The 22,337-nt window shown below is 36.7% G+C and overlaps 9 non-coding genes and 4 pseudogenes across 9 annotated transcripts; all 13 read left to right on the top strand.

Moving 5' to 3' along the window:
* The first annotated feature begins 5,545 nt into the window (after nucleotides 1–5,545).
* LOC126825899 (U5 spliceosomal RNA) lies at nucleotides 5,546–5,653 on the top strand (annotated as a pseudogene).
* A 1,505-nt stretch (nucleotides 5,654–7,158) lies between these two features.
* LOC126825790 (U5 spliceosomal RNA) lies at nucleotides 7,159–7,274 on the top strand. The gene has a single exon (XR_007682205.1). It is a non-coding gene; the product is annotated as a U5 spliceosomal RNA (small nuclear RNA).
* Nucleotides 7,275–7,389: 115 nt separating this feature from the next.
* On the top strand, nucleotides 7,390–7,507 carry LOC126825928 (U5 spliceosomal RNA). Its single transcript, XR_007682321.1, has one exon. It is a non-coding gene; the product is annotated as a U5 spliceosomal RNA (small nuclear RNA).
* Nucleotides 7,508–10,174: 2,667 nt separating this feature from the next.
* LOC126825897 (U5 spliceosomal RNA) lies at nucleotides 10,175–10,282 on the top strand (annotated as a pseudogene).
* Nucleotides 10,283–12,205: 1,923 nt separating this feature from the next.
* Nucleotides 12,206–12,321, top strand: LOC126825788 (U5 spliceosomal RNA). Its single transcript, XR_007682203.1, has one exon. It is a non-coding gene; the product is annotated as a U5 spliceosomal RNA (small nuclear RNA).
* A 115-nt stretch (nucleotides 12,322–12,436) lies between these two features.
* LOC126825927 (U5 spliceosomal RNA) lies at nucleotides 12,437–12,554 on the top strand. The gene has a single exon (XR_007682320.1). It is a non-coding gene; the product is annotated as a U5 spliceosomal RNA (small nuclear RNA).
* A 2,667-nt stretch (nucleotides 12,555–15,221) lies between these two features.
* On the top strand, nucleotides 15,222–15,329 carry LOC126825896 (U5 spliceosomal RNA; annotated as a pseudogene).
* Nucleotides 15,330–17,251: 1,922 nt separating this feature from the next.
* On the top strand, nucleotides 17,252–17,367 carry LOC126825787 (U5 spliceosomal RNA). The gene has a single exon (XR_007682201.1). It is a non-coding gene; the product is annotated as a U5 spliceosomal RNA (small nuclear RNA).
* Nucleotides 17,368–17,482: 115 nt separating this feature from the next.
* Nucleotides 17,483–17,600, top strand: LOC126825925 (U5 spliceosomal RNA). Its single transcript, XR_007682318.1, has one exon. It is a non-coding gene; the product is annotated as a U5 spliceosomal RNA (small nuclear RNA).
* Nucleotides 17,601–18,302: 702 nt separating this feature from the next.
* LOC126825895 (U5 spliceosomal RNA) lies at nucleotides 18,303–18,410 on the top strand (annotated as a pseudogene).
* A 1,922-nt stretch (nucleotides 18,411–20,332) lies between these two features.
* Nucleotides 20,333–20,448, top strand: LOC126825786 (U5 spliceosomal RNA). The gene has a single exon (XR_007682200.1). It is a non-coding gene; the product is annotated as a U5 spliceosomal RNA (small nuclear RNA).
* A 115-nt stretch (nucleotides 20,449–20,563) lies between these two features.
* On the top strand, nucleotides 20,564–20,681 carry LOC126825924 (U5 spliceosomal RNA). The gene has a single exon (XR_007682317.1). It is a non-coding gene; the product is annotated as a U5 spliceosomal RNA (small nuclear RNA).
* Nucleotides 20,682–20,787: 106 nt separating this feature from the next.
* Nucleotides 20,788–20,903, top strand: LOC126825843 (U5 spliceosomal RNA). Its single transcript, XR_007682256.1, has one exon. It is a non-coding gene; the product is annotated as a U5 spliceosomal RNA (small nuclear RNA).
* The last annotated feature ends 1,434 nt before the right edge of the window (nucleotides 20,904–22,337 follow it).

Below are 22,337 nucleotides of genomic sequence, written 5' to 3'. Positions count from 1 at the left end.
CTGTAATAGTAATAAGTTTAAAATATTACATTCAAAACTATTGCTTGATGAAAACACAATTATTATGAGACTAACATACTGCGTATAAATATGCTGCATGTGCTACAAAGGAAACTTTACTCCATTTTGTCGATCAAGTCTAATGTAAATCAATAACGTTCACTCGACACAAACTAGGCCATTTCGGGACTAACACATGATACAATTTTATTACAATAATGTGCTTTTGCGCAGGTGTCTTTTGTAGTGGGTGCGTGTGTGTGTGTGTGAGGGGGGGGGGTGTGCATGGGAGAGAGAGAGAGAGAGAAATGGGGTTTAACGTCCACTCGACACAAACTAGGTCATTTCGGGAATAACATATGGTTTAATTTTATTGCGCTAAGGGGTCTTTAGCAATGGGAGGAAACCGGGGACCCTGAGAAAACCCACAAGGTTGGACAGGCGACCCTACTCCTTGTCACGTACAACCGGGGATCTGTGTGCATGGGGGGGAGGGGGCTAACGAGGTTGGACAGGTACAAGCTTAGGATCGACTGTTCAAGTAATATGCACTGTAGGCCTCTCATCCGCAATCAGCCCACTTGTGATTATCCCTCCCTATATCTAAATAAAATTCAAAAAGGAAAGTTAAGTAGTAGTTATTAGCACCCTTTCCGAGGTGTATCGGTGAATATCAGGACAGTTTTGGTCGAGGGGCCCAGCCGAGGCGAAGTGAACCAACATGTGAAAAATAGTATTTATCATCGAGTCGTTTCAACCGAAAAGTGACAAATACTTTCTGCTCTTTCATTATTTATCCCTTTCTGAGCCTCACGTTACATTTCATGGTAGAATGATTTCGCTGTGGAGAGACGACCTGAGTAGTATTTACACGTGCGTCTTGCTATGATACTCTGAGCGTAAAACAATCACGTGTTTGTTTAGACCACACCGTCAAAACATCTTATCTATGGCGTAGAGGACTGCGATATTATTAAATGTAGTGTAAAGGAAATGCGAAACGTGGGTCATTCCTGGTGAAAGTATGCATCGGCGGATGGTTCTTCCGTTGAAATTTATTTGTAATAAAGTTTATGACTTTCTAGGCGTTTTTTTCATCCTGCTTATTATCAATGCCTGTGAAGTGTCCAGCAAGAGAACTGCGCCTTCTATCATCACAATTAATTAAAATAATTATTCAATATTCTAATATATATATTTTGCATATTAATATAAATCAAACCAAATTATAAAATAGATGCCAATTGATATGTATAATAATTGATTTTTGTAATATGTTGTTATGTTAATTTAATGTCATTGTATATGTTTTTGAACTGCCATGTAGTTCCCCCCATTTTGTTTTGTTACTATGATTTTGACTAGTTGTTTCATGTACATTGGTTAGGGCCATCGTCTTCACTTGCGATCTGGATCGGACTAAACGTCCGCTACTGATTGCTTGATAGGTATCTAAAACGGATTAAAAGTATCCGTGTATCAGAAATGAACAGTACTCTGTCTGTACATTACTGATACACGGATACTTATAAGCATGTATTGCGATTAAACAGGACAGTTTTATCAAAGGTTACCAGTAGCAACGAGTAGAAGTGGGATGTAAAGATTACTAACCAAGGGCTTGTCCTATTCAGCTAAAATGAAGAGATGCTTCCACATGCGGCCGCACAATTTAAAACTGGTGGATGTTTGTTGTCTTTGTTTGAATCTGAAAAGTACTCACATGTTACCAAGTGGCTGTTTGTTTGGTTTGATCTTGATCAGTGTATCAAGCTGTATGGATCGACAAATTTACATATATTAATTTAATTGACACGAGACACATGACATTGGCAATGAATTGATTTTATGTTAGTATATATGGCGTTCTACAATTCAGATCACGTGCCAAGAAAAACAGCCACCTAGGTGTTCATGATAAAAGCTCGGGCTGTGATTTGGTAATATATCTGGCGGGTATTCGATTAATAACGCCACTGCTCACCTGTATCCGTAAGTTCTGTGAAGCCCACTATCAACAATTTGAAGCAGGGGGTTCGCATGGCGAATTAATAGCGGTGTGTTCCCACTTAGCCGGCAGACTGTTAATCCTTTGATTGATCTTAAAACTATAGTCTGTTTAAAAGTAGTCACTCAAGAACTGTTCACTAGTGTTCAGCGTTAATGAGCTCTTAATCCCTCTTAATAAAATTTATTAACCAACTAATTAATGACATTTTGAACACAGTTCATGCCGGCGTTATGATTTCAAACATGAATTCAATTCACTATATTAATATAAATAGATGTTCGATCTGTGTCGAAATTATATTTATTTTAAAATGGCAAACGTTCAGGTTAATATTCGCTTTATCTCCAATAATCGAGGTGGCCGATATTTAATACACAATGGTTACAAGTTCAGTATAAAGTCAAGCAGACCAAATGCCGTCGATTGGAAATGTTCAACAAAAACTTGTCCACCTACTGTAAACACCAAGAATGATGTTCTTACCACTGTTGGATCCGAACACAATCATCAACCAGATAATGTAAAGATTAAAGTTGATACGTTTTTGTCATCCATGATGGATTTGGTAAAAACTGACCACAGACCAATGCCAAGTATTTATCAAGAACAAATAACTAGTAAGTAAATTGTGCCATTTAATCTTGAACCTTATTTCCAAACTGAAAATAAAATGTTTTGATATTATTTCTATTGAGTAAGACATGTTTATTTGTTTATATTGTTTCAGGTCTACGAACTGAGGAAGTTACTGAAGTTATACAGTCTGTGCCAACTTTTTATTCCATCCATTCCGCCTTATACCGCTAACGATCAAAAATTTTACCAACATTACCTAAAGTACGCAAGGACATAGAACTTACAGAATCATACCAAACTACAGCTAATGATGACCGGTTCCTGCTTTTTTCAGACAGAACTATGTGCATATTTGCAACAGATGAAAATCTACGATTTCTCGCTGGCAGTGATTCGTATACAATTCATTCAATGATAGATGGAAAAATGTATCCACTCGTGTATGCTTTGCTAGCAAATAAGCGACAGGATACCTACGAACAAATGTTTCAGATAATATTAGATAGAACCCGTAACATTGGTTTAAATTTGAACCCATCAACATGCCATCCTAATATTTACAAGTTCATTAACTTAATAAAACAAGAACAATCCTATGTCGAAATCACCATTTCACAGATATTATTTGGTGGTACCAAAAGGCCTCGAGTTAAGAAATATCGACAACTTGATTCAAGAATTGAACATTTGAAAACACAGTTATTAAATGGCTCTTAAGTGTAAATCGGTATGGAACAAATATTTCCTATTTAGTGGGGCTGTAAAATGATTGTAAGGCATTTATTTATAAATTATATAATGCTATTTAATAAAAGTTAAATGTGTAAATTGTAATGCATTTTTATATGTGTAAATCATTTAATGTTATTTAATAAATATTAAATTTATTAAAATCAATATATTTTTATATGTGTAAAGTTAAATTTGTTAAAATCAATACAGTTTTAGTCTTAAAAAAGATATGGACTATAGTTTATAACACCATTGTTCTAGGATTAACTCTGGATTAGCGGCAAAATTTAACATCAAAGCCTGTCGGCTAAGTGGGAACACCCCTTAATAGCACAACAGTTTATTACAGGACAAAATACACTCAACAAAAACACAGAAAAGATACAAAATGATTATTTACAAAAGTGAACAGCACAGGTCATATTTATAAGTGAGACATTCTACTAATTACTAATAGAGCTGCAAAGATCAAGTTAAAATATAAATACTGTGTTTTGTATTAAAATATAAGGATTTTCTATTCACGTTTTACCGTGAATATACCCTAGGAAAGGTACTTTACAGGTAAATAAATAGGACCATAACAGAACCTCGATGATTTAGTTTATTTTCACAGGTTGATTTCAAGTTGTCTTTCTATAATTGTACAAATACTTTTGTTGACCCGTTATCAAGGGAGACAACTTGAAAATCAATCCATTACATTTTACCAACAAGTAGTTGTAAGTTTATCACAAGTCATACTGAGAACAAGTTCTGCAACTTTTGCAATGCCTTTTTAGAAACTCAAGTTCATTTAATGTACAATTGTAAATATGTTAAACGGTTATGGGAAACAGTACATAATTATGGTTTTTTGACCTTAGTTTGGGTGAGATAAATCTCAATGTTTGGCATGTTATATTTAATACAATTCCAACAAAGAAAGTGAAATATATCCACAATGTTATTTTATGCATTGTTGCTTTGGCTAGGTGGCATATTAGGGTGAAATATAGACATAAGACCGTCTCAGATATTGGTATTTTATTGAATTTTTGTAGAAAAGTTGAGAATTAGAATCTAGGCGGACCAGATCCGACTCGGTGAGACTTCTTTTAAAAGTAATTGGTTAAACCCTGGTATCTTCTGTAACCTTGATAATGGGAACTTGATTTTTCTTTTCGATGGGTAATCCATACTTAAAGTTACAATTTCATATTTTCTAAGAAAGTCAAAACATAATTATTTCTAATGTCTTTTGCTCAATAGGTTGTCAACTGAATTTGAAGTTGAAAATGATATTTTTGCCAATTTCTCAACTGACAATAGTGAATTATAGGATTAATAGGATTATTCTTTAACAAGGTAGGACCATTTATAGATACCATCTACTTTAGGGCTTTATTTTAATACATTTTAAAAATATAACTTAAAAATATGAAATTGTAACTTTAACATTATTTCATAATTGCTTTTTTTTGTGTGAATTGGGCTCAGACTAGCAATTATTTGCCAATTGACTTCAATGTTAATGACTGTAACATCACAGGCTGTAGCTTTTTGCTCAACATTCCGTTGGTTCCAATCTTTATAGGCACAATGGGGAGCACATTTCGCAATCTCCTAATCATAATTTTGTAGGGGGTTGACCGTTTAGATTTTTTGCTACGGGGATTTGATGTTGACTCGGGTGATAATCTCACTTCCGACACAAGGATTGCTCTGCAGAAAGACACTTTACAACCCCTATCCCTCCGCTGTAAAATCATCTGTATTACCCAAAACTGCTATGAAATTGCAAATGTGATCTCTTTTCTCCAATTCTAGACCAAAAATGCAAGAAGAGGGGAGAAAAAAATTACGGGAAAAATTGTCTATTTATAACTCGCACTACTTTCGTCCATCATGAAATAAGGGGAAATAAGTCCAACTAGAAAAATTATTTATTATTTATGGGTGTTTTTGACAATAGTAATTACAGCCTAGATATGTATTAATATTATACATACATACCCACGGTGACCGTTTCATTATAAAATAGTATTTTATTTGATATGTATTGGTCCCTAGTTTGTGTCGAGTGTAAGTGTAAGCTGCATTTAATTATCTAGATCTTATAAGGCTTGTGAATTTATTTTCCAGCGTTATTGTCTCCTGTCAGGATCACTGGTTCGTCATAATGGAGTGACACGTAGATTTGTATATGTAACGTGGACCGGGTGATTAGCCCGCGTTTTGAAATATTCCTCTGGTTTTCCTCATCTCTCGTGTAAATCTTTCGCCTTTTACTAAAGATTTCCGTGGGGAGGAAGAACTGTAGACAATTAATCTTTAACCCTCTAAGTAGGGTAAAATTAAAATGACTGTAAGTATTCCCCTGTATCCATTTAAGTGATGCAAATGTACCCAAACGAGAATTTCTCCGACTTTCCCCTAATTGTTATAATATAAAGTTCCCTAGGCGCAATCGAATTATTGAAATACTATCGAACCACATGTTAGTCCCGAAATGACCAAGTTCTCTCTCTCTCTTTCTCTCTCTCTCTCATATACAGTAAAAAGAAAACCGAATTCTAATGGCATATTAAAGTTTAATCAAACGTAACAAGAATATATGGTTACAAAACTTGAACATAAAGAAAATAAAACAAAGCATAAACAACAGCAGATCATTCACACTCTTCGGAGAAGTCGCTGCCTTCGTTTGACTTTAGCTATCTCTGTCAGGGATCTTGTGTTTCTCGCACGACTTCTTTTATTACCAAACCACTTTTTGACCTGTTCCGTTGTTAGACCCGAAATCTCGGCCAGTTGTTCAACTTGCTGGGCCGTGGGATACGGGTGAACTAAGTGTGACTGGTACCATTGTTCTAGTACTTTCAGGGACCGACGACACAAGACTGGACGAGTCCTCGCCGTTGTTGACGACTTGCTCGGTTCAGTGCGTGATGCCAATAACTGTAAACTAGATTCTACCCGGTCGATGATCATGCGTAGCTGGTTGTCAAGTTCCACATGGAGCGACTGTTGCTGAACTTTGGATGGACAGGACTGAACACGGTTCATTCTCTCCATGTCAATGCTGGCGGAATGGAAGCGGTAAAAGCAAGATAGTTGTTGAACCATGTCAGGATATTCAGGTTGAAGTTTGGAAAACATCTGAAGGAGTGATTCTTCTCTTTCTCTGATATTCACCACCTCGTGGGTTGAAAACATCAACGAATCTGCAAAGCTGTCAGTGGATTTGACTTCGTCGACGATCAAACATCTCAGGTCGTTGTAAAATTGGGGAATAACGGGCCCCTTGTTGTTGATTATGTCATCTTCATACTGTACACGATTTGGCGACGATTTATCATCAGCTACGAGGCGTGTCAGCTCAGAAATTGATAAATTACTGTTCCCTGGATTTTCATTTCCAAATTCAAATGCTAAACATTCCGTAAATCGGGATTCTCCACACTCATCAACAATATTGCCTGGAAAATAGATAGAAATATATTCAATTAAACGTATGCGACCAATTAAATGCATTCTATATTCCAAACTCATACATCTCAAGCCATCTTCTATAATAGAAGGAGGGTCGCGGGGCGGGCGGTGGGGGGGGGGGGGGCATTGTTCGCAAATGTCTACTTGTTAATAAAATGACATCGCAGTAAAACTCGCCATAACATTGGGCTTGGAATCAAAATCTGTAAAGGCATTCGAAGATTTTCGCTGCGTTAATTTATCTAGAACTTATAATGCTTGTGAATTTATACTCCGGCGTTTTTGTCTCGTATCACTGTTTTGTCATACCGGCATGACGTGTGTATGAAACTTGGACCAGGTGATTAGCCCACGTTTTGATAAAATTACTCTGGTTTCTCCTCATTTTTCGTGTAAATCTTTCGCCTTTTACTAAAGATTTCCGTGGGGAGGAACAACTTAATGAGTCTATAGACAATTTCTTTAACCCTCTACGGAGGGTAAATTAAGATAAAAAGAGTGTTAGGGGTTATTTTCCTTATAAAATTTGTTTTGTCATACCGGCATGACGTGTGTATGAAACTTGGACCAGGTGATTAGCCCACGTTTTGAAAAAATTACTCTGGTTTCTCCTCATTTTTCGTGTAAATCTTTCGCCTTTTACTAAAGATTTCCGTGGGGAGGAACAACTTAATGAGTCTATAGACAATTTCTTTTAGCCCTCTACGGAGGGTAAATTAAGATAAAAAGAGTGTTAGGGGTTATTTTCCTTATAAAATTTAAGTATGATAGCCCAAATCAGAGTTGGTTCTGCTGGCAGGAATATGTTGACGCTCGAATGAGCAGAAAACCCGAGGTCCAGCTGTCTAAACACACGAGTACACGTAAAACAAATCTCGTTTCACAGTTGGAATTGATAGCGTGAGTTAGTCTCAAAATGATTAATCAGTACTGATTAATATATACATCCACACTTATCGCTGATTACTTATCACCTATCATAGCTTGAGTTATGTTTAATAGCAGTCTGTATTCTGTGGATATCAAAAACAAAAAGAGAGTTGTGATCGTTTGCATTACTAGCGTAGGTCTGTCATTGAGTCAACTGGCGTGGTTTCGAATTCCCGGTTATACTTGTCAAGGAGTCGGGTCGCCTGTCCAAACTCGTGGGTTTTCTTCGGACACCTAGTGGGGCTGTAAAATGATTGTTATGTTGTAAGGCATTTATTTATAAATTATATAATGCTATTTAATAAAAGTTAAATGTGTAAATTGTAATGCATTTTTATATGTGTAAATCATTTAATGTTATTTAATAAATATTAAATTTATTAAAATCAATATATTTTTATATGTGTAAAGTTAAATTTGTTAAAATCAATACAGTTTTAGTCTTAAAAAAGATATGGACTATAGTTTATAACACCATTGTTCTAGGATTAACTCTGGATTAGCGGCAAAATTTAACATCAAAGCCTGTCGGCTAAGTGGGAACACCCCTTAATAGCACAACAGTTTATTACAGGACAAAATACACTCAACAAAAACACAGAAAAGATACAAAATGATTATTTACAAAAGTGAACAGCACAGGTCATATTTATAAGTGAGACATTCTACTAATTACTAATAGAGCTGCAAAGATCAAGTTAAAATATAAATACTGTGTTTTGTATTAAAATATAAGGATTTTCTATTCACGTTTTACCGTGAATATACCCTAGGAAAGGTACTTTACAGGTAAATAAATAGGACCATAACAGAACCTCGATGATTTAGTTTATTTTCACAGGTTGATTTCAAGTTGTCTTTCTATAATTGTACAAATACTTTTGTTGACCCGTTATCAAGGGAGACAACTTGAAAATCAATCCATTACATTTTACCAACAAGTAGTTGTAAGTTTATCACAAGTCATACTGAGAACAAGTTCTGCAACTTTTGCAATGCCTTTTTAGAAACTCAAGTTCATTTAATGTACAATTGTAAATATGTTAAACGGTTATGGGAAACAGTACATAATTATGGTTTTTTGACCTTAGTTTGGGTGAGATAAATCTCAATGTTTGGCATGTTATATTTAATACAATTCCAACAAAGAAAGTGAAATATATCCACAATGTTATTTTATGCATTGTTGCTTTGGCTAGGTGGCATATTAGGGTGAAATATAGACATAAGACCGTCTCAGATATTGGTATTTTATTGAATTTTTGTAGAAAAGTTGAGAATTAGAATCTAGGCGGACCAGATCCGACTCGGTGAGACTTCTTTTAAAAGTAATTGGTTAAACCCTGGTATCTTCTGTAACCTTGATAATGGGAACTTGATTTTTCTTTTCGATGGGTAATCCATACTTAAAGTTACAATTTCATATTTTCTAAGAAAGTCAAAACATAATTATTTCTAATGTCTTTTGCTCAATAGGTTGTCAACTGAATTTGAAGTTGAAAATGATATTTTTGCCAATTTCTCAACTGACAATAGTGAATTATAGGATTAATAGGATTATTCTTTAACAAGGTAGGACCATTTATAGATACCATCTACTTTAGGGCTTTATTTTAATACATTTTAAAAATATAACTTAAAAATATGAAATTGTAACTTTAACATTATTTCATAATTGCTTTTTTTTGTGTGAATTGGGCTCAGACTAGCAATTATTTGCCAATTGACTTCAATGTTAATGACTGTAACATCACAGGCTGTAGCTTTTTGCTCAACATTCCGTTGGTTCCAATCTTTATAGGCACAATGGGGAGCACATTTCGCAATCTCCTAATCATAATTTTGTAGGGGGTTGACCGTTTAGATTTTTTGCTACGGGGATTTGATGTTGACTCGGGTGATAATCTCACTTCCGACACAAGGATTGCTCTGCAGAAAGACACTTTACAACCCCTATCCCTCCGCTGTAAAATCATCTGTATTACCCAAAACTGCTATGAAATTGCAAATGTGATCTCTTTTCTCCAATTCTAGACCAAAAATGCAAGAAGAGGGGAGAAAAAAATTACGGGAAAAATTGTCTATTTATAACTCGCACTACTTTCGTCCATCATGAAATAAGGGGAAATAAGTCCAACTAGAAAAATTATTTATTATTTATGGGTGTTTTTGACAATAGTAATTACAGCCTAGATATGTATTAATATTATACATACATACCCACGGTGACCGTTTCATTATAAAATAGTATTTTATTTGATATGTATTGGTCCCTAGTTTGTGTCGAGTGTAAGTGTAAGCTGCATTTAATTATCTAGATCTTATAAGGCTTGTGAATTTATTTTCCAGCGTTATTGTCTCCTGTCAGGATCACTGGTTCGTCATAATGGAGTGACACGTAGATTTGTATATGTAACGTGGACCGGGTGATTAGCCCGCGTTTTGAAATATTCCTCTGGTTTTCCTCATCTCTCGTGTAAATCTTTCGCCTTTTACTAAAGATTTCCGTGGGGAGGAAGAACTGTAGACAATTAATCTTTAACCCTCTAAGTAGGGTAAAATTAAAATGACTGTAAGTATTCCCCTGTATCCATTTAAGTGATGCAAATGTACCCAAACGAGAATTTCTCCGACTTTCCCCTAATTGTTATAATATAAAGTTCCCTAGGCGCAATCGAATTATTGAAATACTATCGAACCACATGTTAGTCCCGAAATGACCAAGTTCTCTCTCTCTCTTTCTCTCTCTCTCTCATATACAGTAAAAAGAAAACCGAATTCTAATGGCATATTAAAGTTTAATCAAACGTAACAAGAATATATGGTTACAAAACTTGAACATAAAGAAAATAAAACAAAGCATAAACAACAGCAGATCATTCACACTCTTCGGAGAAGTCGCTGCCTTCGTTTGACTTTAGCTATCTCTGTCAGGGATCTTGTGTTTCTCGCACGACTTCTTTTATTACCAAACCACTTTTTGACCTGTTCCGTTGTTAGACCCGAAATCTCGGCCAGTTGTTCAACTTGCTGGGCCGTGGGATACGGGTGAACTAAGTGTGACTGGTACCATTGTTCTAGTACTTTCAGGGACCGACGACACAAGACTGGACGAGTCCTCGCCGTTGTTGACGACTTGCTCGGTTCAGTGCGTGATGCCAATAACTGTAAACTAGATTCTACCCGGTCGATGATCATGCGTAGCTGGTTGTCAAGTTCCACATGGAGCGACTGTTGCTGAACTTTGGATGGACAGGACTGAACACGGTTCATTCTCTCCATGTCAATGCTGGCGGAATGGAAGCGGTAAAAGCAAGATAGTTGTTGAACCATGTCAGGATATTCAGGTTGAAGTTTGGAAAACATCTGAAGGAGTGATTCTTCTCTTTCTCTGATATTCACCACCTCGTGGGTTGAAAACATCAACGAATCTGCAAAGCTGTCAGTGGATTTGACTTCGTCGACGATCAAACATCTCAGGTCGTTGTAAAATTGGGGAATAACGGGCCCCTTGTTGTTGATTATGTCATCTTCATACTGTACACGATTTGGCGACGATTTATCATCAGCTACGAGGCGTGTCAGCTCAGAAATTGATAAATTACTGTTCCCTGGATTTTCATTTCCAAATTCAAATGCTAAACATTCCGTAAATCGGGATTCTCCACACTCATCAACAATATTGCCTGGAAAATAGATAGAAATATATTCAATTAAACGTATGCGACCAATTAAATGCATTCTATATTCCAAACTCATACATCTCAAGCCATCTTCTATAATAGAATAGCCTATTCTGCATTTAAAAAAGCTTCAGAAATAAAGAAATTTACCTGTCACACTGATTATTTCGTAGTTACCCGCCGGAAGTTGTGAAAAATCGGGAATGAAAGAAGCCATGTTGTATTATTTTTTCTTCTCGAAAATTTAGCGCAATGAAATAAAATCCGGGAATGGCAGATTGAGAATGAGATGTCAGAATTGAGTCGATCCTTTTAAATCAACTGCTTTATGATGACTGCTCATGTGGACGGCTTGTTGAAGCCACCCAAAAGAGTTTTCAAACCAGTTAATCCACGGAAAACATTAATCAGTACTGTTAACTAATAATGTCTCCAACACAATTATCGCTGATTACTAATCACCAATCATAACAAGATTTATCTTTATTGAGGATTAAAATGCCGCAGTAAACTCTTGGTTTCAAAGGAGGGTCGCGGGGCGGGCGGTGGGGGGGGGGGCATTGTTCGCAAATGTCTACTTGTTAATAAAATGACATCGCAGTAAAACTCGCCATAACATTGGGCTTGGAATCAAAATCTGTAAAGGCATTCGAAGATTTTCGCTGCGTTAATTTATCTAGAACTTATAATGCTTGTGAATTTATACTCCGGCGTTTTTGTCTCGTATCACTGTTTTGTCATACCGGCATGACGTGTGTATGAAACTTGGACCAGGTGATTAGCCCACGTTTTGATAAAATTACTCTGGTTTCTCCTCATTTTTCGTGTAAATCTTTCGCCTTTTACTAAAGATTTCCGTGGGGAGGAACAACTTAATGAGTCTATAGACAATTTCTTTAACCCTCTACGGAGGGTAAATTAAGATAAAAAGAGTGTTAGGGGTTATTTTCCTTATAAAATTTGTTTTGTCATACCGGCATGACGTGTGTATGAAACTTGGACCAGGTGATTAGCCCACGTTTTGAAAAAATTACTCTGGTTTCTCCTCATTTTTCGTGTAAATCTTTCGCCTTTTACTAAAGATTTCCGTGGGGAGGAACAACTTAATGAGTCTATAGACAATTTCTTTTAGCCCTCTACGGAGGGTAAATTAAGATAAAAAGAGTGTTAGGGGTTATTTTCCTTATAAAATTTAAGTATGATAGCCCAAATCAGAGTTGGTTCTGCTGGCAGGAATATGTTGACGCTCGAATGAGCAGAAAACCCGAGGTCCAGCTGTCTAAACACACGAGTACACGTAAAACAAATCTCGTTTCACAGTTGGAATTGATAGCGTGAGTTAGTCTCAAAATGATTAATCAGTACTGATTAATATATACATCCACACTTATCGCTGATTACTTATCACCTATCATAGCTTGAGTTATGTTTAATAGCAGTCTGTATTCTGTGGATATCAAAAACAAAAAGAGAGTTGTGATCGTTTGCATTACTAGCGTAGGTCTGTCATTGAGTCAACTGGCGTGGTTTCGAATTCCCGGTTATACTTGTCAAGGAGTCGGGTCGCCTGTCCAAACTCGTGGGTTTTCTTCGGACACCTAGTGGGGCTGTAAAATGATTGTTATGTTGTAAGGCATTTATTTATAAATTATATAATGCTATTTAATAAAAGTTAAATGTGTAAATTGTAATGCATTTTTATATGTGTAAATCATTTAATGTTATTTAATAAATATTAAATTTATTAAAATCAATATATTTTTATATGTGTAAAGTTAAATTTGTTAAAATCAATACAGTTTTAGTCTTAAAAAAGATATGGACTATAGTTTATAACACCATTGTTCTAGGATTAACTCTGGATTAGCGGCAAAATTTAACATCAAAGCCTGTCGGCTAAGTGGGAACACCCCTTAATAGCACAACAGTTTATTACAGGACAAAATACACTCAACAAAAACACAGAAAAGATACAAAATGATTATTTACAAAAGTGAACAGCACAGGTCATATTTATAAGTGAGACATTCTACTAATTACTAATAGAGCTGCAAAGATCAAGTTAAAATATAAATACTGTGTTTTGTATTAAAATATAAGGATTTTCTATTCACGTTTTACCGTGAATATACCCTAGGAAAGGTACTTTACAGGTAAATAAATAGGACCATAACAGAACCTCGATGATTTAGTTTATTTTCACAGGTTGATTTCAAGTTGTCTTTCTATAATTGTACAAATACTTTTGTTGACCCGTTATCAAGGGAGACAACTTGAAAATCAATCCATTACATTTTACCAACAAGTAGTTGTAAGTTTATCACAAGTCATACTGAGAACAAGTTCTGCAACTTTTGCAATGCCTTTTTAGAAACTCAAGTTCATTTAATGTACAATTGTAAATATGTTAAACGGTTATGGGAAACAGTACATAATTATGGTTTTTTGACCTTAGTTTGGGTGAGATAAATCTCAATGTTTGGCATGTTATATTTAATACAATTCCAACAAAGAAAGTGAAATATATCCACAATGTTATTTTATGCATTGTTGCTTTGGCTAGGTGGCATATTAGGGTGAAATATAGACATAAGACCGTCTCAGATATTGGTATTTTATTGAATTTTTGTAGAAAAGTTGAGAATTAGAATCTAGGCGGACCAGATCCGACTCGGTGAGACTTCTTTTAAAAGTAATTGGTTAAACCCTGGTATCTTCTGTAACCTTGATAATGGGAACTTGATTTTTCTTTTCGATGGGTAATCCATACTTAAAGTTACAATTTCATATTTTCTAAGAAAGTCAAAACATAATTATTTCTAATGTCTTTTGCTCAATAGGTTGTCAACTGAATTTGAAGTTGAAAATGATATTTTTGCCAATTTCTCAACTGACAATAGTGAATTATAGGATTAATAGGATTATTCTTTAACAAGGTAGGACCATTTATAGATACCATCTACTTTAGGGCTTTATTTTAATACATTTTAAAAATATAACTTAAAAATATGAAATTGTAACTTTAACATTATTTCATAATTGCTTTTTTTTGTGTGAATTGGGCTCAGACTAGCAATTATTTGCCAATTGACTTCAATGTTAATGACTGTAACATCACAGGCTGTAGCTTTTTGCTCAACATTCCGTTGGTTCCAATCTTTATAGGCACAATGGGGAGCACATTTCGCAATCTCCTAATCATAATTTTGTAGGGGGTTGACCGTTTAGATTTTTTGCTACGGGGATTTGATGTTGACTCGGGTGATAATCTCACTTCCGACACAAGGATTGCTCTGCAGAAAGACACTTTACAACCCCTATCCCTCCGCTGTAAAATCATCTGTATTACCCAAAACTGCTATGAAATTGCAAATGTGATCTCTTTTCTCCAATTCTAGACCAAAAATGCAAGAAGAGGGGAGAAAAAAATTACGGGAAAAATTGTCTATTTATAACTCGCACTACTTTCGTCCATCATGAAATAAGGGGAAATAAGTCCAACTAGAAAAATTATTTATTATTTATGGGTGTTTTTGACAATAGTAATTACAGCCTAGATATGTATTAATATTATACATACATACCCACGGTGACCGTTTCATTATAAAATAGTATTTTATTTGATATGTATTGGTCCCTAGTTTGTGTCGAGTGTAAGTGTAAGCTGCATTTAATTATCTAGATCTTATAAGGCTTGTGAATTTATTTTCCAGCGTTATTGTCTCCTGTCAGGATCACTGGTTCGTCATAATGGAGTGACACGTAGATTTGTATATGTAACGTGGACCGGGTGATTAGCCCGCGTTTTGAAATATTCCTCTGGTTTTCCTCATCTCTCGTGTAAATCTTTCGCCTTTTACTAAAGATTTCCGTGGGGAGGAAGAACTGTAGACAATTAATCTTTAACCCTCTAAGTAGGGTAAAATTAAAATGACTGTAAGTATTCCCCTGTATCCATTTAAGTGATGCAAATGTACCCAAACGAGAATTTCTCCGACTTTCCCCTAATTGTTATAATATAAAGTTCCCTAGGCGCAATCGAATTATTGAAATACTATCGAACCACATGTTAGTCCCGAAATGACCAAGTTCTCTCTCTCTCTTTCTCTCTCTCTCTCATATACAGTAAAAAGAAAACCGAATTCTAATGGCATATTAAAGTTTAATCAAACGTAACAAGAATATATGGTTACAAAACTTGAACATAAAGAAAATAAAACAAAGCATAAACAACAGCAGATCATTCACACTCTTCGGAGAAGTCGCTGCCTTCGTTTGACTTTAGCTATCTCTGTCAGGGATCTTGTGTTTCTCGCACGACTTCTTTTATTACCAAACCACTTTTTGACCTGTTCCGTTGTTAGACCCGAAATCTCGGCCAGTTGTTCAACTTGCTGGGCCGTGGGATACGGGTGAACTAAGTGTGACTGGTACCATTGTTCTAGTACTTTCAGGGACCGACGACACAAGACTGGACGAGTCCTCGCCGTTGTTGACGACTTGCTCGGTTCAGTGCGTGATGCCAATAACTGTAAACTAGATTCTACCCGGTCGATGATCATGCGTAGCTGGTTGTCAAGTTCCACATGGAGCGACTGTTGCTGAACTTTGGATGGACAGGACTGAACACGGTTCATTCTCTCCATGTCAATGCTGGCGGAATGGAAGCGGTAAAAGCAAGATAGTTGTTGAACCATGTCAGGATATTCAGGTTGAAGTTTGGAAAACATCTGAAGGAGTGATTCTTCTCTTTCTCTGATATTCACCACCTCGTGGGTTGAAAACATCAACGAATCTGCAAAGCTGTCAGTGGATTTGACTTCGTCGACGATCAAACATCTCAGGTCGTTGTAAAATTGGGGAATAACGGGCCCCTTGTTGTTGATTATGTCATCTTCATACTGTACACGATTTGGCGACGATTTATCATCAGCTACGAGGCGTGTCAGCTCAGAAATTGATAAATTACTGTTCCCTGGATTTTCATTTCCAAATTCAAATGCTAAACATTCCGTAAATCGGGATTCTCCACACTCATCAACAATATTGCCTGGAAAATAGATAGAAATATATTCAATTAAACGTATGCGACCAATTAAATGCATTCTATATTCCAAACTCATACATCTCAAGCCATCTTCTATAATAGAATAGCCTATTCTGCATTTAAAAAAGCTTCAGAAATAAAGAAATTTACCTGTCACACTGATTATTTCGTAGTTACCCGCCGGAAGTTGTGAAAAATCGGGAATGAAAGAAGCCATGTTGTATTATTTTTTCTTCTCGAAAATTTAGCGCAATGAAATAAAATCCGGGAATGGCAGATTGAGAATGAGATGTCAGAATTGAGTCGATCCTTTTAAATCAACTGCTTTATGATGACTGCTCATGTGGACGGCTTGTTGAAGCCACCCAAAAGAGTTTTCAAACCAGTTAATCCACGGAAAACATTAATCAGTACTGTTAACTAATAATGTCTCCAACACAATTATCGCTGATTACTAATCACCAATCATAACAAGATTTATCTTTATTGAGGATTAAAATGCCGCAGTAAACTCTTGGTTTCAAAGGAGGGTCGCGGGGCGGGCGGTGGGGGGGGGGCATTGTTCGCAAATGTCTACTTGTTAATAAAATGACATCGCAGTAAAACTCGCCATAACATTGGGCTTGGAATCAAAATCTGTAAAGGCATTCGAAGATTTTCGCTGCGTTAATTTATCTAGAACTTATAATGCTTGTGAATTTATACTCCGGCGTTTTTGTCTCGTATCACTGTTTTGTCATACCGGCATGACGTGTGTATGAAACTTGGACCAGGTGATTAGCCCACGTTTTGATAAAATTACTCTGGTTTCTCCTCATTTTTCGTGTAAATCTTTCGCCTTTTACTAAAGATTTCCGTGGGGAGGAACAACTTAATGAGTCTATAGACAATTTCTTTAACCCTCTACGGAGGGTAAATTAAGATAAAAAGAGTGTTAGGGGTTATTTTCCTTATAAAATTTGTTTTGTCATACCGGCATGACGTGTGTATGAAACTTGGACCAGGTGATTAGCCCACGTTTTGAAAAAATTACTCTGGTTTCTCCTCATTTTTCGTGTAAATCTTTCGCCTTTTACTAAAGATTTCCGTGGGGAGGAACAACTTAATGAGTCTATAGACAATTTCTTTTAGCCCTCTACGGAGGGTAAATTAAGATAAAAAGAGTGTTAGGGGTTATTTTCCTTATAAAATTTAAGTATGATAGCCCAAATCAGAGTTGGTTCTGCTGGCAGGAATATGTTGACGCTCGAATGAGCAGAAAACCCGAGGTCCAGCTGTCTAAACACACGAGTACACGTAAAACAAATCTCGTTTCACAGTTGGAATTGATAGCGTGAGTTAGTCTCAAAATGATTAATCAGTACTGATTAATATATACATCCACACTTATCGCTGATTACTTATCACCTATCATAGCTTGAGTTATGTTTAATAGCAGTCTGTATTCTGTGGATATCAAAAACAAAAAGAGAGTTGTGATCGTTTGCATTACTAGCGTAGGTCTGTCATTGAGTCAACTGGCGTGGTTTCGAATTCCCGGTTATACTTGTCAAGGAGTCGGGTCGCCTGTCCAAACTCGTGGGTTTTCTTCGGACACCCACCCCCTACCACTGCTAAAAAGCCGCACGTGCAAGCGAATTACTGAAATAATAATTAAAAAGAAACATGCATTGGTCCCTAGTTTGTGTCGAGTGTAAGCTGCATTTAATTATCTAGATCTTATAAGGCTTGTGAATTTATTTTCCAGCGTTATTGTCTCCTGTCAGGATCACTGGTTCGTCATAATGGAGTGACACGTAGATTTGTATATGTAACGTGGACCGGGTGATTAGCCCGCGTTTTGAAATATTCCTCTGGTTTTCCTCATCTCTCGTGTAAATCTTTCGCCTTTTACTAAAGATTTCCGTGGGGAGGAAGAACTGTAGACAATTAATCTTTAACCCTCTAAGTAGGGTAAAATTAAAATGACTGTAAGTATTCCCCTGTATCCATTTAAGTGATGCAAATGTACCCAAACGAGAATTTCTCCGACTTTCCCCTAATTGTTATAATATAAAGTTCCCTAGGCGCAATCGAATTATTGAAATACTATCGAACCACATGTTAGTCCCGAAATGACCAAGTTCTCTCTCTCTCTTTCTCTCTCTCTCTCATATACAGTAAAAAGAAAACCGAATTCTAATGGCATATTAAAGTTTAATCAAACGTAACAAGAATATATGGTTACAAAACTTGAACATAAAGAAAATAAAACAAAGCATAAACAACAGCAGATCATTCACACTCTTCGGAGAAGTCGCTGCCTTCGTTTGACTTTAGCTATCTCTGTCAGGGATCTTGTGTTTCTCGCACGACTTCTTTTATTACCAAACCACTTTTTGACCTGTTCCGTTGTTAGACCCGAAATCTCGGCCAGTTGTTCAACTTGCTGGGCCGTGGGATACGGGTGAACTAAGTGTGACTGGTACCATTGTTCTAGTACTTTCAGGGACCGACGACACAAGACTGGACGAGTCCTCGCCGTTGTTGACGACTTGCTCGGTTCAGTGCGTGATGCCAATAACTGTAAACTAGATTCTACCCGGTCGATGATCATGCGTAGCTGGTTGTCAAGTTCCACATGGAGCGACTGTTGCTGAACTTTGGATGGACAGGACTGAACACGGTTCATTCTCTCCATGTCAATGCTGGCGGAATGGAAGCGGTAAAAGCAAGATAGTTGTTGAACCATGTCAGGATATTCAGGTTGAAGTTTGGAAAACATCTGAAGGAGTGATTCTTCTCTTTCTCTGATATTCACCACCTCGTGGGTTGAAAACATCAACGAATCTGCAAAGCTGTCAGTGGATTTGACTTCGTCGACGATCAAACATCTCAGGTCGTTGTAAAATTGGGGAATAACGGGCCCCTTGTTGTTGATTATGTCATCTTCATACTGTACACGATTTGGCGACGATTTATCATCAGCTACGAGGCGTGTCAGCTCAGAAATTGATAAATTACTGTTCCCTGGATTTTCATTTCCAAATTCAAATGCTAAACATTCCGTAAATCGGGATTCTCCACACTCATCAACAATATTGCCTGGAAAATAGATAGAAATATATTCAATTAAACGTATGCGACCAATTAAATGCATTCTATATTCCAAACTCATACATCTCAAGCCATCTTCTATAATAGAATAGCCTATTCTGCATTTAAAAAAGCTTCAGAAATAAAGAAATTTACCTGTCACACTGATTATTTCGTAGTTACCCGCCGGAAGTTGTGAAAAATCGGGAATGAAAGAAGCCATGTTGTATTATTTTTTCTTCTCGAAAATTTAGCGCAATGAAATAAAATCCGGGAATGGCAGATTGAGAATGAGATGTCAGAATTGAGTCGATCCTTTTAAATCAACTGCTTTATGATGACTGCTCATGTGGACGGCTTGTTGAAGCCACCCAAAAGAGTTTTCAAACCAGTTAATCCACGGAAAACATTAATCAGTACTGTTAACTAATAATGTCTCCAACACAATTATCGCTGATTACTAATCACCAATCATAACAAGATTTATCTTTATTGAGGATTAAAATGCCGCAGTAAACTCTTGGTTTCAAAGGAGGGTCGCGGGGCGGGCGGTGGGGGGGGGGCGTTGTTCGCAAATGTCTACTTGTTAATAAAATGACATCGCAGTAAAACTCGCCATAACATTGGGCTTGGAATCAAAATCTGTAAAGGCATTCGAAGATTTTCGCTGCGTTAATTTATCTAGAACTTATAATGCTTGTGAATTTATACTCCGGCGTTTTTGTCTCGTATCACTGTTTTGTCATACCGGCATGACGTGTGTATGAAACTTGGACCAGGTGATTAGCCCACGTTTTGATAAAATTACTCTGGTTTCTCCTCATTTTTCGTGTAAATCTTTCGCCTTTTACTAAAGATTTCCGTGGGGAGGAACAACTTAATGAGTCTATAGACAATTTCTTTAACCCTCTACGGAGGGTAAATTAAGATAAAAAGAGTGTTAGGGGTTATTTTCCTTATAAAATTTGTTTTGTCATACCGGCATGACGTGTGTATGAAACTTGGACCAGGTGATTAGCCCACGTTTTGATAAAATTACTCTGGTTTCTCCTCATTTTTCGTGTAAATCTTTCGCCTTTTACTAAAGATTTCCGTGGGGAGGAACAACTTAATGAGTCTATAGACAATTTCTTTTAGCCCTCTACGGAGGGTAAATTAAGATAAAAAGAGTTTTAGGGGTTATTTTCCTTATAAAATTTGTTTTGTCATACCGGCATGACGTGTGTATGACCGGGTGATTAGCCCGCGTTTTGAAATATTCCTCTGGTTTTCCTCATCTCTCGTGTAAATCTTTCGCCTTTTACTAAAGATTTCCGTGGGGAGGAAGAACTTAATGAGTCTGTAGACAATTTCTTTAACCCTCTAAGTAGGGTAAAATTAAAATGACTGTAAGTATTCCCCTGTATCCATTTAAGTGATGCAAATGTACCCAAACGAGAATTTCTCCGACTTTCCCCTAATTGTTATAATATAAAGTTCCCTAGGCGCAATCGAATTATTGAAATACTATCGAACCACGTGTTAGTCCCGAAATGACCAAGTTCTCTCTCTTTCTCTCTCTCTCATATACAGTAAAAAGAAAACCGAATTCTAATGGCATATTAAAGTTTAATCAAACGTAACAAGAATATATGGTTACAAAACTTGAACATAAAGAAAATAAAACAAAGCATAAACAACAGCAGATCATTCACACTCTTCGGAGAAGTCGCTGCCTTCGTTTGACTTTAGCTATCTCTGTCAGGGATCTTGTGTTTCTCGCACGACTTCTTTTATTACCAAACCACTTTTTGACCTGTTCCGTTGTTAGACCCGAAATCTCGGCCAGTTGTTCAACTTGCTGGGCCGTGGGATACGGGTGAACTAAGTGTGACTGGTACCATTGTTCTAGTACTTTCAGGGACCGACGACACAAGACTGGACGAGTCATCGCCGTTGTTGACGACTTGCTCGGTTCAGTGCGTGATGCCAATAACTGTAAACTAGATTCTACCCGGTCGATGATCATGCGTAGCTGGTTGTCAAGTTCCACATGGAGCGACTGTTGCTGAACTTTGGATGGACAGGACTGAACACGGTTCATTCTCTCCATGTCAATGCTGGCGGAATGGAAGCGGTAAAAGCAAGATAGTTGTTGAACCATGTCAGGATATTCAGGTTGAAGTTTGGAAAACATCTGAAGGAGTGATTCTTCTCTTTCTCTGATATTCACCACCTCGTGGGTTGAAAACATCAACGAATCTGCAAAGCTGTCAGTGGATTTGACTTCGTCGACGATCAAACATCTCAGGTCGTTGTAAAATTGGGGAATAACGGGCCCCTTGTTGTTGATTATGTCATCTTCATACTGTACACGATTTGGCGACGATTTATCATCAGCTACGAGGCGTGTCAGCTCAGAAATTGATAAATTACTGTTCCCTGGATTTTCATTTCCAAATTCAAATGCTAAACATTCCGTAAATCGGGATTCTCCACACTCATCAACAATATTGCCTGGAAAATAGATAGAAATATATTCAATTAAACGTATGCGACCAATTAAATGCATTCTATATTCCAAACTCATACATCTCAAGCCATCTTCTATAATAGAATAGCCTATTCTGCATTTAAAAAAGCTTCAGAAATAAAGAAATTTACCTGTCACACTGATTATTTCGTAGTTACCCGCCGGAAGTTGTGAAAAATCGGGAATGAAAGAAGCCATGTTGTATTATTTTTTCTTCTCGAAAATTTAGCGCAATGAAATAAAATCCGGGAATGGCAGATTGAGAATGAGATGTCAGAATTGAGTCGATCCTTTTAA

This window comes from Patella vulgata, chromosome 6 (assembly GCF_932274485.2).
Source record: "Patella vulgata chromosome 6, xgPatVulg1.2, whole genome shotgun sequence".
Taxonomy (NCBI): Eukaryota; Metazoa; Mollusca; class Gastropoda; family Patellidae; genus Patella; species Patella vulgata.
This window is presented reverse-complemented; position numbering and strand designations above follow the sequence as displayed.